This window comes from Sapajus apella, unplaced genomic scaffold, assembly GCF_009761245.1.
Source record: "Sapajus apella isolate SASKATOON/1434 unplaced genomic scaffold, GSC_monkey_1.0 scaffold48, whole genome shotgun sequence".
In the NCBI taxonomy this organism is placed as follows: domain Eukaryota; kingdom Metazoa; phylum Chordata; class Mammalia; order Primates; family Cebidae; genus Sapajus; species Sapajus apella.
The window spans coordinates 13,359,405-13,378,827 of NW_022436988.1; the positions used below are offsets into that span (position 1 = coordinate 13,359,405).

Here is a 19,423-nt window from a genome sequence, read left to right on the forward strand (position 1 = left end):
AGGAAAAAGTTAAGGACTATATCACAGCAAGAGAGCAGAGACAGAAATTGCAGCAAAGGAAAAGAGCTGACCTGCGCATGCAGCTCTCATGTCTCCATTCAAAGCACCGGTTCCTACCCAGAAAGTCTGAGTGTTGAGAATGCAAGTATCAGGTAGAACGGAGCTTCCCAAATACAGATTGTGGTCATGAATGAGGTTTTTCATCAGTCCAGAGTGCAAACATCAGGATAAGAATGCCAACTCCCTTTTCCTAGGAAGTTCCACCCTTTCTCTCCACTGAGAGTTTGTCATTTCAAATTCTTTTTTTTCTTTTCTTTTGGTTTTTTTTTTTTTTTTTTTTTTTTGAGACAGAGTCTTACTCTGTCACCCAGACTGGAGTGCAGTAGTGCAATCTCGACTCACCGCAACTTCTGCCTCCTAGATTCAAGCTATTCTCCTGCCTCAGCCTCCCAAGTAGCTAGGATTATAGACCTGTGCCACCACACCCAGCTAATTTTTTTATTTTAGTAGAGACAAGGCTTTCACCATGTTGGGCAGGCTGGTCTCAAACTCCTGACCTCAGGTCATCTGCCGGCCTTGGCCTCCAAAAGTGCTGGGATTAAAGGCATGAGCCACTACACCCAGCCTATGAGCCACTACACCCAGCCTATGAGCCACCATGCCTGGCCTTCTTTTTTTTTACACTATAATGGCGATGGCAGACACTTGGTCACAGCTTTTTTTTTTTTTCTTTTTAGTGTCAGTAAAGGGTAGTCACCCTTATCTCACTATCCCACTATTTTCTAAATTGATCTGTTAACACCTATGAGAGTTAGCAATGGAAGCAGAATAAAAAATACTTTTCCACTGTTCTGCTCTCCCCTTTTCTCAACCACCTGCTGTAATTTGAAAAACCTGAGAGGGATAGAGCAATACTTATTTACATTTGCCATGTTCCAAAAAGGATTAGGATAGCAGATAGGCTTATGCAAGAAGGTTAGCACTTCTTGGGCCTGATAGAAAGGTAACTTGATGTTGTTCATACCTGTGCTGAAATTACAAGAGAATTTGGCTCAAATAGCTTTGTTAATGAGTAAAAAAGAACAGACTGAGAAATGCCAGCTCAGGAAGCAGATCAGAGCAAACAAGGGCCTGAGGTTTTCCTCATCCATGGATATCCTGTGTCTCTTTGCACTTGGCAGGGGAAACCAAGGGAGAGCTGGATAGCATGGTTGGAAAGAATGCTACCTCCTTTCCCACCTCTTCTCCATGTTGCAGATGACCACTCAGAGATAATACAAGCCCTGGATACAACCCTGGATAGATCCTGAAATTGCAAAGAAACAGGAAATCAACTAAAGTGGCTGGGCATGGTGGCTTACACCAGTAATCCTAACACTTTGAGAGGCCAAGGTGGGTGGATCATGAGGTCAGGAGTTTGAGACCAGCCTGGCCAACATAGTGAAACCCCATTTCTACTAAAAATACAAAAATTAGCCAGGCGTAATGGCAGGCACCTGTAATCCCAGCTACTCAGGAGGTGGAAGCAGGAGAATCACTTGAATCCGGGAGGCAGAGGCTGCAGTGAGCCGAGATCGTGCCATTGTACTCCAGCCTGGGTGACAGTATGAGACTCTGTCTCAAAAAAAAAAAAAAAAGAAAAGAAATCAACCAAAGTAACCTCCTTGCAGAAAAGTGACATCCAAAGATGTGAGTGACTTGCTTCACATCACAGAGGCCCGCAATGACCCATTCAGAATCAGAATTCAGGTCTCCTAACACCCAGGTGCGAGTTCTTGCTGCTATACTGCAATAGAAGACATTTAGAGATGACCAGAGAGGGGGGAGTTGAGAGGAACATGGGATTTTGAGTTTTAAAATACCCAGCTGACTGATTCTTCCATGCACCAAGCAACTTCTGCAATCACTTTTCATCTGACACTCTTGCTTTTCTCAATTATAAAATGAGGAAGTAACATCAATACCCACCTCCCTGGACTGATTTGAAAATCAAAGCAGATAATATATATGAAAGAACATTTAAGCAGCTAGCTGTTAATTAGACTCATAGAGTGAAATAATCAGTACTGTCTCATTTCTTTAAAAGTCATTTGAAAAATTCATGAAGAGAATTGGCCATATTATCACAGCCCAATATAATGTATAATGAAATTTTTTCTTTCTATTCCTTCAGAATCCAAAATGAGATCAATTCTGCCAAGCTGTATAAAGCCAGGAAAAAAATATGCTTGGCAGTAATCAGCCTAGAGAAAGCCTTTTAGGACCACCTTCAGAATAACAGACTTTCTCAATTCTCTCCTCGTTTGGGTTTACCTATGTATTTTATAAGGTTCAAAACTCACCATTCACTTTCCTGCTCTTGGAACTCAAACAGCTGTTAGGAATGTTACTAAATTAGTCAGTTATTGACATTACATAGAGCTTCCCTATGTACCAGGAGCTATGCTAGGTGCTGGACCCAGTTATGAGAATACAAATAGATGTATAGCCTAATGTCAACAATTCCCATCCATGGGCATCAGCCAAACAGACAGAGAATGTTATTTTCAGTGAGATTCTTCAGTGAGGAATGAATGACAGATTCAACTTGCTTAGATAACTGTAAAGATAACTACATGCAGATTCCAGTACAGATGACAGATAATTCAGGTAATCCCAACAGAGGTAACCCTACAGTTCTCTCAAAGAAAACAAAAGCTAAAGTAACATATATTTTGCCTATGAAAATGGGTCTCCAGTTACCATTTAAGCAAACCAAAAGCAGAAGTTACTCTTAAATTCCTACATGTTTCTCTTCCTCATTTCTAACTCAATTCTTATAAGATAGACGTAAAGAGAAATAGCTATTTGTTAAGAAAACCCCTTTGAAAAACCTTAATACAGCGATTAATTAGTAGCAATTCTTAACAGCAATTAACTATTACACCATAACTTAAATCATCCAAACATCTATACAAAGAAATAGTAAAAAACACTGAAAGTTTTTGCACAGAGACCAAAAGAATAAAAGATCAAAATAAGAATAGTCTTCCAAGTGGGAGAAGGCCCTTGATTCTCTCCCCAGATCACTTCTACACCCAGCCACCCACCTTAACCCCCAAATCAACATCACTCTTACCCTGAATTTACTGCCTCCTAGTTGAAATTGCCAGCCTCCTGTCTCCAGACTCTAAACCCTTGACTATATATAAGTTGGACATCTGTATATCTTAAACCTAGTATTTCCAAATATACCAACTCCTTAGAACAACGAGAGAAAAAAAAAACAGATCCAGAAGACTCAAAACCTAGTTGAATTACAGTGTTAGAAAATACTCTGCCTTCACGCTAAAAAGTAGATCAAATAAAATAAAAATCACAAGCACACAGAGCAACATTCTGTAATTCACTTACTTGCCCATCTGTGACAGAGCTGCACAATGAGAGTTCAGCAGAGGCGACTCTGATGAGGTTCCCAGGGCTGCAAGGAAGGCCAGCAGAGGAAAACCCCATAGAAGTCATTCTTCACTTAGCTCCAAAGACCACACTTCAGCAAGAAGAAACAGAACTGAACAGACTCCACCCCTCCTCATGTTCGGATGGCAGCAAACCTCTGCAAGTTCATTGTTCCCAGGAAATTGCAGCTTCGGGAAGGGAGAAGGGACGTGGGTCTATGTGGACACCCAGGTGTGACATTAATCATTAACCCAACTTGGAGGAATAAATCTATAAGGTAATTCTGGACAGGACCGTGTTCTGCAGCCTTTCTATAAATGCCTCTTTCACTTCTTAAAAGAAAGAAAAACAATATGTGGTCAGTTTCCAGCTGTGTTTACATCACAGCAATCTGTTCCCCCAGGAAGGCAGCCAACACCTGACGCTAACATTGAACACTGTTAAAAAAAAAAAAAAAAAAAATGGGAGGGAGCACTACGAATAATAAAGCTGAGTGGCCAACTATGTTCAACAGCCTTTTTCTTTGATATTCCAAAGCAAAGCAGAAAAAAAAAATCAGAAAAAAAGGGCTTTCTATGATGTCACATGCTAGCAACAAACCTTCTCGGAATGAGAGAATTCTGTATATTTCTGCAGATCACAACAAGCCCCGACTGCTTATTGGCACAGTCTGCAAAGGGTAAGCCTCGTCGGCCTCATTGGGCATATACAGCACTATATTGCCTCAGATCCTGTTACACCCATGTCTGTGTTCTCTGAAAATAGTGTAGTCCCAACACACACATATATTTGCAAAATTCATCTTAAACCAAAGCAAAGCTGGGTCATTATAATCCTGGCCTGGAGCAACATGGCACTGGAAGAAAAAAAAAACAACCTTGCCAATAGCTAGAAAATATTTACCAGGCCACAGAAATGTTCGCTAGCTTTGACTGCAGCGAAAATGATGGGGTACACGAGAGGTCTTGCACACACTCTGACAGGGTAAGCACAAAGGACTTCTCTGATGTTCCTCATTACATAAAACAGAAGATTGTGTTCCACTGCCAACCCAAACAGCATGAGAAGCCCGTGCGGTCAACAGAAGGTGGCATCGTGAAGATATGCTGATGCCTAAATATTTGTTAGCTTGGCTGAGGGTTGGGGGCATGATTATGAAACTTTATGATTATTGACATGGCTTCACAAAAGGATGGCAGTGCTTCCAGTGCCAAATTTATTTTAAAAATCTGTTTTCCAATATGAATGGAATTCCCAGCCAAGTAACTGGCAATCTAGAGGCCTTGGCTGCCCTCTCCTTACTACTTGCATCTAGGCTTACGTTCCAAGGGTAGCTGGCAATAAAATCAGCAGTGAAGTATCATTCAATGTTATTAAATTGCAATGATCATATGCAAAGCGACTAACGAAGCAGGGCAGGGGAAGAGGCGTGCAGGAAGAAAGCTGGCTTTGCAACAGAGATGTAAAAGTGAACAGGGACCCTGCCATCCTCCAAAACCACTGGTTCTTATAAACCACTGAGACTCCAACCAGTAGGACAAATTTCTCTGGAATCACATAAAGTTTAGAGAATAAAAGCTAAAAAGCTCTTTTTTTTTTTTTTTTTAGACAGAGTCTCACTTTGTCACCCAGGCTGGAGTGCAGTGGCACTATCTTGGCTCACAGAAACCTCCACCTCCCAGGTTCAAGCAATTCTCATGTCCCTCAGCCTCCCCAGTAGCTGCATGTGGGAATATAGGCACGCACCACCCCACCTGGCTAATTTTTGTATTTTTAGTAGAGATGGGGTTTTGCCATGTGGGCCAGGCTAATCTCAAACTCCTGACCTCAGGAGGTGATCCGTCTGCCTTGGCCTCCCAAAGTGCTGTTGCTGGGATGACAGGTGTGAGCCACCGTGCCCTAGCAGCATCTAGCATATAGGTACTCAATAAATACTTTCCTTTCTCCCTTCCATATTTGTGCTTATATTGTAAAACTTGCAGTCAGTTTGATTTCAGAGTCAGAATGAGTCTCCTAAGATCTTACCTTTCCTCATGCTGTTCCTTCTACCTGGGGGGCTCTAGGTAGATACTCTTCCTCTAAGAAGGGTTCTTGCAGACAAGATTACTCAACCTTCCAAATTCAAAACCTCCCTCAAAGAACCTTCCCAGATCTTCCTGAACATAACCCAAGGATTACTATCCACACATTCCTGCTTTCCCATTCCAGCACCTTACCCATGGCCTGCAACACAATATGAGATCAAAGTAGCTTCCCTGAAACTTTGATTTTTTTTTGTTGCAAATGTCCACTCTCTCTAAAATAGAACTCCATGATCATCTTCCATTCATTTCCTACATACCTTTTCTCACAATATAGAATTATTTTATTTTTGTATTTATTTACTTTTGCATTTATTTATTACTTGTTTACCTATCTTTCCCTACTAGAATATAAGTTCCATGATGGCCAACGATTCTGCCCAGCACCTGCTCATCATAAATATTTGTTGACTGAATATTTATTAGTCTTTTCTCAACTCTTTTGAACATTTGTACAGAGCTCTTCAAAAAACAAAATAAACAACCAAGAATGGAATGTAAATTGCACAAATCTATGCAACAATAAGACATTATTTCAAATCCCAGCTGTCCCACTTAGTGACATAACGTTTAGAACGTTTCTTGTCTTAAACTAAGTTTCCACGTTGGAGACAACGTACAATCTCCCCAGGTCATTAAGAGACTCAATTGACACACTATGTGTGAAGAAGCCTAGCCGGGTCTAGCAAAACATAGGTACTCAATAAATACCTTCTTTTCTCCCTTCCATATTTGTGCTTTTATTTTTCAAATATGAGCTAAGCAGAATGTTCCCTGGATGACATCTTATTTCTTCAAATTCCATGCTCCACTCTTCCTCTTTTGTGTTAAGCTAGAATTACATTTTTCAAACATCTCATCAATCTTGAATCATCCTCAGGGTTTCTGGGACTGAGTGTAGTGAGTACTTATAATTTTACATTGTCTCAGTATCCTTTTTTTTTTTTGGAGACAGAGTTTTGCACTGTCACCCATGCTGGATCGAGTACAATAGTGCTATCTCAGCTCACTGCAACCTCCACCTCCTGGGTTCAAGCAACTGTCCTTCCTCAGTCACCCGAGCAGCTAGGATTACAGGTGCCCACCACTGAGCTCGGCTAATTTTTGTGTTTTTAGTAGAGACAGGGTTTTGACATGTTGGCCAGGCTGGTCTCAAACTCCTGATCTCAAGTTATCCTCCTGCCTTGGCCTCCCAAAGTGCTGGGAATAGAGGCATGAGCGACCATGCCCGGCCCTCAGTAATCATTTTTAAACCTAAGTTAAAATTTCTCATACAAGAAGCAGGACTCAGTCACTCTTGACATGGTTTCTAGTACCGTACTCCACCAGAGTGGCTCCAAACCAGTGGCAGAGATGAAACTTACAGACATCTCTCCTGCCTAGCAGGCTGGCCTCCCTACTTTCCTGCCACATCCTTTAAACCGATCATACGGACATCTGCCTCACACTGTAACCTCCTAGAATTACTGCCTGCTTGCTTTAAACCCAGAAATTAAAATTCCCTGCAGGAAACTGGATAACACCCTGTACCCAATAAAGACATTGGCCCACTGGTCCCTCCTCTCTCTCTGAGTGCGTGCATGCATGTGTGTGTGTGACTTCCAGGCATGCTGGGTCCCATACAGAGTCTCTAAGTGCTAAAAACTCTTAAAATCTCACATCTTAGTTGTGTCACTGAAACCACACTTGCAGTCCTATCCCGACTGGTGAAACTGCCCCAAAAGGACACATGCAGGTGGGATCCCTGCTAATGCTCTTTTGTTCAGTTCTCTCAGCTACTGGGGACAGTAGTTACTGGCTAAGTTGATAGAGTGAGGCTTCAGGAGCCATATTTTGTTCTTTTTTAAGTTTAACAAGTATCTGAGACCCCAGCCACAGTCAAGTAGCCCTTGTCTACCATATGTCTATGTAAAGTTGTTTTTTGTTTGTCTTGTTTTACCATTTCTCACTTTATGATGAAAATGTCACTTTCCTTTCAGGCTCTTGTCACGTTCTCTACAACCCACCAGTTCTTTCTGATTAGTAAGAACGAAATTCCAAACTAGCTCTCATTGAATTATCTCCATCTTAAGAGTTGAAATTGTCAATCATTCCCCAGGGTACACATTGCAAGGTTCAAAATTTATTAAGATGCAAATTCTGCCATCGAAGAGTTAGGAGATATGAAAATCCAACTCTATAGTAACAGTGAGTATATGTGATGTACAATACAAGCATTGCACCCTGAAAGCAGGAGAGAAGAAATGAAACAAGCAACACCAAAAAATGGTCTCAGCCCAGTGCAGTGGCTCATGCCTGTAATCCCAGCACTCTGGGAGGCCGAGGCAGGTGGATCATGAGGTCAGGAGATTGAGACCATCCTGGCCAACATGGTGAAAGCCCATGTCTACTAAAAATGCAACAATTAGCTGGGTGTGGTGGTGTGCCTATAGTCCCAGCTACTGGGGAGGCTGAGGCAGGAGAATCCCCTGAACTTGGGAGGCAGAGGTTGCAGTGAGCCGAGATTGTGCCACTACACTCCAACCTGGAGACAGAGTGAGACTCAAAAAAAAAAAAAAAATGGTCTCACATAGGGAGTGATATTTGAAGTGGCACTTTGATAATTGGTAGGATTTAAGGTTACATGAGGGTTTGTTATACTATATGTCTTCTTTGTATATATTTAAATGTTTCCAAAATCAAAGTTGAAAACGATGACGGGTGGGATTTTGGCATTTTGGCAATCAGGGCTTGCGGAGACAATAGGAGGATTCGAAGCAAAATGAGGATGAACTATCTATGTAAGGAGAAGCACTGTGGTATAGTCAAAGAATTCTGAGTTTTCTACACTGAATGAAGTGAAAGGTGGTGGAGAGAGAAGCCTAGAGGAGGAGGCTGGAGTCAGAGATTGAAACACTATAACTAATAAAAGTTAAATTTCAGATTTAAAGAGCCATTTATATTTTTCAGTAGCAGAGTGTCATGCCACATCTATGCTTTAGGAAAAAAAAAGATATAACAAGATTAACTGATCTAATATCTGGATGTTTGAAACTGTGTTACATACACACTCACCCATAAACCCACATACTCTCATCCCTTGATGTCTTATGCCTCCAGGTCTTTGCTCATATTTTCCTCAGAATGTCATTATTACCTGTTTTCCCCAGTCAACTTCGAAACTCAACTCAAGCATGTTTTTCTCCAGGAAGCCCTTCATGAAAGTCCCCAATACAATAAATACTTTTCCTCTGCATTGCCACAGTATCCTGGACCTTCCTATACTGATTAAGTGAACTCATCTCTTCATCCATCTCTTCCACTAAAAATGCAAGCCCTTCAAAGTCAGGGCCCAGGTCTTCTTACCTATGTACAGAGTTTAAGCACTAGACTCAAAAATAAGAGGTAGAGAGCATAGCAATTTGGCTAACAAATAAGCTGTTTAAATTTTGCAGAGGCGAAATCTACAGGCTCTGGTCACTTACTGCAGAAGTATAAAGGAAGAGAAGCTAAGTAGTAGTAATAGTAATAGTAATAGTAATAGTAATAGTAATAGTAATAGTAATAGTAGAAGTACTGCTGCTACTACTACTACTAGTAGTAGTAGTAGTAGTAGTGGTGGTGGTGGTGGTAAAAATAATGCTCATCATCTGGTTTTTCCACACCTAAATGAAATTAAGTGAAAGAGGAAAGTCAGGTCAGTTGGGGTGGGCAGTGGGGAAAGGGCAGATCATGAGTTCCAATTCAGATGTACTAAGGAAAAGATGCTAGAGGGACACATGGCAGAATTCAACCAGACAAATGGAGCTTAAGAGAGGGACGGGAGGAAATATGTAGGTCTGGGAATGACAAACAAAGAAGTAGAAAGATGCATGAGACAGTCCAGGAAATAAGAAGAACGAAAGAAGGAAAGGCAGCCAAGCTAAGAACATTTTGAAGAATTGGTGAAGGACACAAAGAATTACGCTCCTATCAAATGAGAACGAGCCAGCCTGTCCACCCGCTAATTGGGAAATGACCCCCTTTTCAGAGAATAAAAGCACTCAATAGGTTTTCTTACAGCTTCATATGATTAAAGCTTTAAAAAAAAAAGAAAAAAAAAGCCTAGTAGAGCTTTTATGTCATATTAACAATTTCTTGTTGAATAACATGTTCTTAAAAGAACCTAAAAGCAAATCACAGCCAATGCCCTGAGTTGTGTTCTAGGCCCAGGCGGAAGGCGGGAGGCAGGCAGTGGTTCTTGGGGAATTCCCAGTGTCTGTGTTCCTCATTTATGGGCTGCTTCACTCATTAGCATTGATCAAAAGGAAAGGTAGTCATAAGGGTGTTAAAAATATCACTTTAAAATAAAAATATGGCCATGGGTTGCAAAGAAATTTAGTGGTGTCTTCAATCTTTTCAAAATACACACTGGGTTTTGGTTAGACTTTTAAAAAAAGTATTCATTTTTTAGAAATAATACTGAAATGTTTACAAATGAAATAATATTATTCTAGAATTTGCTTCAAAATAATGGCAGGGTGTGGGATGGAAATACAAATAAAATAAGATTGGCCATGAGTTGGTCATTGTCAAAGCTGAGTGCCAGATACCTGGCAGTTATATAGTCTACTTTTGAATATGTTTGAAATTTACCAAAATAGCGAGGCACAGTAGCTCAAGGCTATAATTCCAGCAATTAGGGAGGCTAAAGCAGGTGGATCACCTGAGGTCAGGAGTTTGAGACCAGCCTGGCCAACATGATGAAACCCTGTCTCTGCTAAAAATATAAAAATTACCTGGGCATGATGGCAGGCGCCTGTAGTCCCAGCTACTTGGGAGGCTGAGGCATGAGAATCACTTGAATCCAGGATGCGGAGGTTGCAGTGAGCCGAGATTGCACCACTGCACTCCAGCTTGGGTGACAAGAGCAAAACTCCATCTAAAAAAAAAAAATTTAATTTAATTTAAAAAGGGCCGGCGCAGTGGCTCAAGCCTGTAATCCCAGCACTTTGGGAGGCTGAGGCAGGCGGATCACCTGAGGTCGAGAGTTCAAGACCAGCCTGATCAACATGGAGAAACCTCATCTCTACTAAAAATAAAAAATTAAACAGGCATGGTGGCACATGCCTGTAATCCCAGCTACTCAGGAGGCTGAGGCAGGAGAAGTGCTTGAACCTGGGATGCAGAGGTTGAGATGAGCCAAGATCGAGCCATTGCACTCCAGCCTGGGCAGCAAGAGCGAAACTCCATCTCAAAAAAAAGAAAAAAAGAAATTTACCAAAATATAAAGATATTCTTAAATAGTAACAGAATCACAGAAACTCTGTTTTAATAGTTAAAAGAGTGGCATAGCAAAATAGTTGAATTTTGTGTGTGTGTGAAAGTAATGGATGCTTTTTTTTCCTCTGGTCAAAGACCACAATTTTACTAGCACTCTGATCACCTCCCTTTTAACCAATGGAACTCAAGGTAGCAACTTTAATTCAACCAGCTGCTTGAAGACTCAGGGGCAATAAAAATACAAAGAGCAAAGTTCTTCATCTGCAACCCCTCCTAGAATGCTATCAGTACAGGGTCTGTTCTGCCTCTCACTCAGCTCCGTCTGATTTCTTTGGAGCTGCATTCTATCCCAATGCCATTGGCCCTTGTTGGGGTACACCTTACAAAGAGGCCTCTGGAATGCATGTCCTTGATGATGATTTTCATTATCTTACATAATGTTCTCTTTATAAAGACTCAGGGAAAAAAAAGCGTATCTGTAACAGAAAGAATCGGCTTCTCCTGCATAATTGATCAACTCCTGCCTAGAGCAAATGAGAGTGATGTTTCCTTCTGTTTCCTTCCTTGGGTTAATGGCGAAAAAGCTTAGAGGTGAACTAGGAATTATATTCATATTCATTTCCAAGTCACTGTTTTTTTGCAGGTCTACTTTGTTTCTGTCTTACCTATTGTTTTAATAACATTTTATTATAAGACATTTTAAATATAGGCATACACTGCATAATAACGTTTAAGTCAACAACACATTGCATATACACAAAGGGTCACATAAGATTATAATAGAGTAGAAAAATTACTATCATCTGGTGACATTGTAGTCATCATAATGTCATAGTGCAATTCATTACTCACATGGGTTTGCAGTGTCATTGGTGTAAACAAACCTACTGTACTACCAGTCATACAAAAGTACAGCACACACAATTATGTACAGTACATATTTGATAATAATGACTATGTTACCTGTTTATATATTTACTATATTATACATTTTCTTGTTATTTTAGAGTGTATTCCTTCTACTTTTTTTTTTTTCAAGTTAACTGTAAAACAGCCTCAGGCAGTTTCTTCAGCAGGTATTCCAGGAGATGGCATTGTTATCACAGGAGATGACAGCTCTCTGCGTGCTATTGCCCCCTGAAAACCTGGGACATGATGTGGAGGTGGAAAACAGTGATATTCATGAGTCTGACCCTGTGTAGGCCAGAGCTGATAGGTGTGTTTGTCTTGGTTTTTAAAAAAAATTTTTAAGTAAAACAAAATAATTTTAATATAGAAAAAGTTTATAAAATAATGATATAAAAAAGAAAATATTTTTGTATAGCTACACATTTGTGTTTTAAGCTGTGTTATTTATTACAAAACAGCCAGAAGTTTTAAAAAATTACAGTTTAGAAAGTTTAAAAGTTACAATAAGCTAAGGTTCATTTATTGTTGAAGAAAGGAAAATATATTTATAAACTCAGTGTAGTGTAAGTGTACAGTGTTTATAATGTCTACAGTTGTATATAGTAGGTAATGTGAGGCCTTCACATTCACTCACCACTCCTTCACTGACTCACCCAGAGCAACTTCCCGTCCTGGAAGCTCCATTCATGGTAAGTGCCCTACACAGGTGAACCATTTTTTATCTTTTAAACCACATTTTACTATATTTTTTCTATGTTGACATACACAAATATTGGCCATTTTGTTACAAGAGCCTACAGTTTTCAGCACAGTCATATGCTGTACCGGTTTGTACTCCAGTGCTGGGAGCAATAGGCCATATCATCTAGCCCAGGTGTGTAGCAGATTATGCCACTGAGGTTTGTGTAAGTACATTCAATGATGTTCACACAACAACAAAATCACCTAATGATATGTTTCTCAAAACCTATCCCCACTGTTAAGCAACAAATGACTGCATATGAGAAAATATCAAAGTAGTTATAATCAATCCCTATATATCCATTCCCCAGCTTCAACAAATATTGACTCCAACCTTTTTCCCAGACATCAAATTATTGCATCCATATACTCTTTACCAAATATCTCTAAAAGAAACTACTGAAAAAATAGTAACTGTAATATCATTACCACGCAAACAATTTCTTAATGTCTGCTCAGTGTTCAAAATTCTAATTGTCTCACAAAAATCTCAAATATTTTAAATTACTGTGTGCTTGAATCAAGATCAAAATTACAACCATGCCTTATAAGCAGTTAAGTGTCTTAGTTCCCTTTTAATCAAGGTTCTCTCCCTTCATTACTTTTTTTCGTTTTTCTTTTTTTTGTTTCAAGACAGAGTCTCACTCTGTCACCCAGGCTGGAGTGCAGTGGCACAACCTCGGCTCACAGCAAACTCTGCCTCCCAGGTGCAAGTGATTCTCATGCCTTAGCCTCCTGAGTAGCTGGGATTATAGGCATGAGCCACCATGCCCAGCTAGTTTTGTATTTTTAGTAGAGACAAGGTTTCACCATGTTGGCTAGGCTGGTCTCGAACTCCCTGTCTCAGGTGATCTGATTTTGTCTTACCATGAGAATATTTGGGGAGCTGAGCCCAGGATATGTACTTTTCCTTTCTTTCTTTTTTTTTTTTTTTTTTTTTTGAGATGGAGTTTCGCTCTGTCACCGGTGCTGTAGTGCAGTGGCACAGTCTCAGCTCACTGCAACCTCTGCCTCCTGGGCTCAAGTGATTCTCCTGCCTTAGCCTCCCGAGTAGCTGTGATTACAGGAGTGAGCCACTACACCCACCTCCCTCCATTTCTTTTTGCTTCTTCCTTTCCTCTCCTCTTGCAACCTCATGCAATTATTTTGTTGAAGAAATGCAGGCCTTGTGTCCTGCAGTTTTTTCCACTGGATTTTGCTGCTCTTTTCCCTTATTATTGACTTACACATCCCTCTGTTGGTTAGAACTTGATCAGATTCAACTTGATCAGATTTTTGGCAAGACTACTTTGCAGGTGGTCTCACTTACTTTTAATTATGCTAAATTGCTTAATTTTATGCAACCTAGCAAGATAACTTAAACTCTTAATGAAAAAAGAAAAATGAATAAATATAAATGAATAATCCCTCAGCAACATTTGGTAATTAATAAACATCTTCATCTCTGTCAATTTGATAGGTACACAGGGGTGCCTCATTGTTTTGAATCACATTCTAAAATATTTAATGGAGCTGAGGAGATATATATATATATTTTAAGATGGAGTCTCGCTTGCCACCCAGGCTGCAGTGCAATGGCACGATCTCGGCTCACTGCAACCTCCACCTCCCAGGTTCAAGCAATTCTCCTTCCTCAGCCTCCTGAGTAGCTGGGACTACAGACATGTACCACCATGCCTGATTTATTTTTGTATTTTTAGTAGAAACAGGGTTTCCCCATGTTGGCCAGGCTGATCTCAAACTCCTGACCTCAGGTAATCCGCCAAATAGCTGAGATCCTCCCAAATTGCTGGGATTACAGGCATGAGGCACCAAACCCAGCTGCAGCTGAGTATTTTTTATGGGTCCACTGACATCTGTATTCACTTTTTTGTGAACTGCCTCTTCAAGTCATCTGCTCATTTTTATAATAGGTTATTATTATTAGTGTTTTCTTTGTAAGAGAAGGCATTGCCCCTTTTGTACTCAGTGTTGCAACACACACACACACACACACACACACACACACACACACACACACAGAGGTTTTTTCCCTTTTTGGTAATATAAAATTTTAAATTTTTACATTCTTTTATGTTCTCTGCATTTTCATAAGGTAGGTAAGAACATTCTTTCTGCCTCCCCAATGGCTAGTTATTTGTTTCCAAATAAATGGTATACAACTTTTTAATATTTAAGCCTCTTATGTAGTTCTTTTGTGTAAGCTCATTGGCAGACATGTCCAAAAAATATATGAAATATTCATGTAGACATCTTCATTTAATCCTCACTTTGAAAGAACTCTTTCTTGCTTTTCACAATTAAAAAAAAAAAAATGATGCTGGCTTTGGATTCAGTTGAATAGACCAACTGAATGATTTTTCTCATGTTGAGGAGGTATATCACTATTTATATTTTACTGAGTGGGCTAAGCTGAGAATGGTTCCCAAGGACATGCCCATAACATGCCCATATCCTAATCTATGCAACCTATGAATATTATTATGATAAACTTTTAGATGCAACTGAATTAAAGATTTTGAAATGAGAAGATTATCCTAAATTATCCAGGTAAAACTTAAATGCAATCAGAAGTGTCCTTACACAGAGAGGCAGAGGGAGAGTAGATACACGCAGAGAAGAGAAGGGGAGGCGAGGACTGAGTGATGCAGCTGCAATCTAAGGAATGCCAAAGGTCAGCAGCCACCACAGGCATGGATTCTCTCCCAGAACCTCTGGAGGGAGCCTGACACACCAACACCTTCACTGTAGACTTCTGGCCTCCAGATGTCAGAGAAAAAACTTCTAGTGTTTTAATGGGATAGAATACAGAGCTCAGAAATAAGCCTGCACACCTACAACCATCTGATCTTCGACAAAACAGACAAAAACAAACACTGGGGAAAGGACTCCCTATCCAATAAAAGGTGCTGGGATAACTAGCTAGCTATATGCAGAAGATTGAAACTGGATCCCTTCCTCATGCCATATACAAAAACCAACTCCAGAGGGATTAAAGATTTAAATGTAAAACCCAAAACTATAAAAACCCTGGAAGACAACATAGGCAATACCATTTAGCCATAGGAATGGGCAAAGGTTTCATAATGAAGATGCCAAAAGCAACTGCAATAAAAGCAAAAAACTGACAAATGGGATCTAATTAAACTAAAGAGCATCTGCACAGCTAAAGAAATTATGATAAACAGACAACCTACAGAATGGGAAAAAATTTTGCAAACTATGCATCTCGGAGAGGTCTAATATCCAGCATCTATAAGGAACTTAAACACATTTACAAGAAAAAAGCAAACAGACCCATTAAAAAGTGGGGGAAGGACACAAACACTTTTCAAAAGAAGATATACGTGTGGCCAAACAAGCATGTAAAAAAAGCTCATCACTGATCATTAGAGAATGTAAAACAAAACCACAATGAAATACCGTCTCAGACCAGTCTGAACAGCTATTATTAAAAAGTCAAGAAAAGAAAAAAAAAAAAAAAAGATGCTAGCAAGACTGCAGAGAAAAAGGAAGGCTTATACATTGTTGGTAGGAGTATAAATTAGAGTTCAATCATTGCAGAAATCAGTGTGGCAATTCCTCAAAGAGCTAAAAACAGAACTATCATTTGACCCAGCAATACCATTACTAGATCTATATCCAGAAGAATATAAATCATTCTACCATAAAGATACATACACATATATGTTCGCTGCAGCACTACTCACAAGAGCAGAGATGTGGAATCAACCTAAATGCCCATCAATGATAGACTGGATAAAGAAAATGTGGGCCAGGCACAGTGGTTCACGCCTATAATCCTAGCACTTCGGGAGGCCAAGGTGGGCAGATCACTTGAGGCTAGGAGTTCAAGATCAGCCTGGCCAACATGGTGAAACCCTGTCTCTACTAAAAATACAAAAATTAGCCAGGCATGGCAGTGCATGCTTGTAGTCCCAGCTACGTAGGAGGCTGAAACAGGAGAATTGCTTCAACCCAAGAGACCGGGGTTGCAATGAGCCGAGATTGTGCCATTGCACTCCAGGCTGGATGACAGAGCAAGACTCAGTCTCAGAGGAAAAAAAAAGAAAAGAAAATGTGGTACATATACACCATGAAATACTATGCAGTCATAAAAACAGAATGAGATCATGTCCTTTGCAGGAACATGGGTAGGGCTGGAGGATATTATCTTTAGCAGACTAATCCAGATATCTCATGTTCTCATTTACAGAAATCAGAGCTAAATGATGAGAACACACAGACACACAGAAGGGAACAACACACTGGGGCTTATCAGCAGGTGGAAGGTAAAAGGAGTGAGAAAATCAGGAAAAATAACTAATGGGTACTAGGCTTAATACCTGGGTAATGAAATAATATGTTAAACAAACCCCATGACACAAGTTTACCTATTTAACAAACCTGCACAAGTACCCCTGAACTTAAAACAAAACTTAAAAAAAAAAAAAAACACACAATTTTGGTGTTTTAAACCACGAAGTTTGTGGTAATTTGTTACGGCAGCTACAGAAAATTAATAAATAATTTGCTGTTATCAGAAATGGACAATGAATTTTGTCAAATTTTCTTTCAACATTTATTGAAATAATGTAGCATCTTTCCTGCCATACCCACACTGCCACACTAACAAATTTATTTTTTACTTTTTTCATGATCTTTTCTTCATTTCCCCACCCCATTTTCACTCTCTTGCCTTCTTACCTGCTTTAGCATTTGGTCTTCAGAGGCACCTTATGATCCTGCATTGTCAGTGGCGACAGAAACAAAGAATTGGCTAATCCCTGGACTCAAGAAACATCTAGAGTCTCCATTTGACAATATAAGAAGCAAAGGTGAGAAATTGACTGCAAACTAGAAGGAGTGGATATTAGTAGATGAGTCCCTCTTACTCTTGAATGGAGCAAAGAAGGAGGAGATGCTGACCCCCTTCCAGATCTTTCTAACTCAATGCCTTCTTGGAGGAAAAAGCATAAGGAAGAAATGCAGTCCTTTCACCAGGCTTGAAATTCCTCATGAATTCTGAAACTCTTCATGTTCCCTGCCAACAATAAACAAGAGGGTAAAGAAACCACGGCCAAAACAATAGAAAATACATGGCAAGATTCTTTACCCTGTAACTCAAACCATGCAACCTGGAAAACCTCAATTTAATCCTTTGCTCCATGGCTGTTTCTGCAATATCTAGTCACCTTTCTTTCCAGAAGCTGGACCTTTGTGACAGCCATGTTTTGCAAACCATAGCCTAGCAAAAGAACACAGTGGCCTTTGACTTTTGTTCGGCTACATACTTTCCTGGCTTAGCACATTTCCCACTGGTGACACTTCTGGCTAGGGGCTCATGACGCCAAATTAAAAAGCAAAGACAAAGAAATTGCTTCAAGAAAACCATAAAATTTAAGTCTTAGATTTTCTAAAAAGATAAAACTAATCTACAAAAGCAAACAACTTATTTTCAAAGTACCATAGTTTGGTTCATGCAAGTGTAGTGATTTCAATTCTAACTAGTTCAGATCCTCATGTAACCCTTAAAGTGAAAATTCCACAGTTCCATAGAAAGATTTAAACTCTCAGCTTTTACTCCTGAATAAATAATGATCACTGTAACTAACAAATATTGCTTCAGGCAATGCTATAATTCAGGGTGTCAAAAGAAGTGGAGTTCTCTAGTGTTAGGTAATAACTCTGGAAATTGTTCCAGGCAGTCACCTTGAAACATCTAAATCAGTTAATTGCGAAGACTGAGCACAAGAAAAAGTATATAAATTCTCTATTGCACCAGAACCATGTTCCAACTATGTGATCAGAGAAATGTGGGTGAAAGATATTAGACTAAATATGTTCCATGTAGTTCCATATACACTGTAACATATGCAATGTTCCTAAACTTCCTTTATTTCTTTTTATTTTTTTTTTGAAATGGAGTCTTACTCTGTCTCTGTCACCCAGGCTGGAGTGCAGTGATGAAATCTTGGCTCACTGCAACCTCCACCTCCCAGGTTCAAACAATTCTCCTGCCTTAGCCTCCGGAGTAGCTGGGATTACAGACATGGGCCACCACACCCAGCTAATTTTGTATTTTTAGTCGAGATGGGGTTTCACCATGTTGGTTAGGCTGGTCTCGAACTCCTGACCTCAGGTGATTCACCTGCCTTGGATTCCCAAAGTGAGACACCATCCCCAGCCTTATTTTATTTCTATAACTGCAGCTTTTATTTTAGATTCAGGAGGTATATGTGCAGGTTTGTTACATGGGTATTGTATGATGCTGAGGTTTAGATTGATCTTATCACCCAGATAGTGAGCACAATATCCAATAGTTAGTTATTCAACACTTTCTCCCCTCCATCCTTCCCCCTTCCACTAGCCTCCAGAGTCTATTGTTGCCATCTTTGTGTCCACAAGTACCCAAGTGGACCTAAGTGTTCAACTCCCACTTCTAAGTGAAAGCATGCAGTATTTGGTTTTCTGTTCCTGCACTGATTTGCTTAGGATGATGGACCCCAGCTACATCCATGTTCCTTCAAAGATCACAAAGATCACGATTTTGTTCTTTTTTATGGCTGCATAGTATTTCATAGTGTATATGCACCATACTTTCTTTATCCAGTCTATTATTGATGAGCATTTAGGTTGATTCCAAGTCTTTGCTACTGTGAAGAGTGCTGCAATGAACATATGTGTGCATGTGTCCTTCTGGTAGAACGATTTTTTTCTTTTGGAGATATACCCAGTAATGGAATTGCTAGGTCAAATGGTAGCTCTGTTTTAAGTTCTTGGGGACATTCCCAAACTGCTTTTCAGAGTGGCTGAACTAATTTACATTCCCAGTAACAATGTATAAGCATTTCTTCTCTGCAGCCTTATCAGCATCTCTTTTTTTGACTTTTTAATAATAACAGTTCTGACTGCTGTAAGATGGCATCTCATTGCGGTATTGATTTGCATTTCTCTGATGATTAGTGATGCTGAGCATTTTTCATAGGTTTATTGGCCTCTTGTGTGTCTTCTTT

At 39.8% G+C, this 19,423-nt stretch overlaps 1 protein-coding gene across 2 annotated transcripts in view; it reads right to left on the reverse strand.

The window, feature by feature from the left end:
* The window catches only part of MAP2K6 (mitogen-activated protein kinase kinase 6), a 131,903-nt gene that overhangs the window by 38,443 nt on the left and 74,037 nt on the right, over positions 1-19,423 (reverse strand). The window contains exon 1 of one of the 2 annotated variants that reach the window (XM_032241886.1): positions 3,394-3,805. The exons of the other annotated variant lie outside the window; for it this stretch is intronic. The gene's annotated coding sequence lies outside the window, so the exon portion shown is untranslated. Of the gene's footprint in view, positions 1-3,393; positions 3,806-19,423 lie in introns of those variants that run through there. 2 annotated transcript variants of the gene reach the window in all.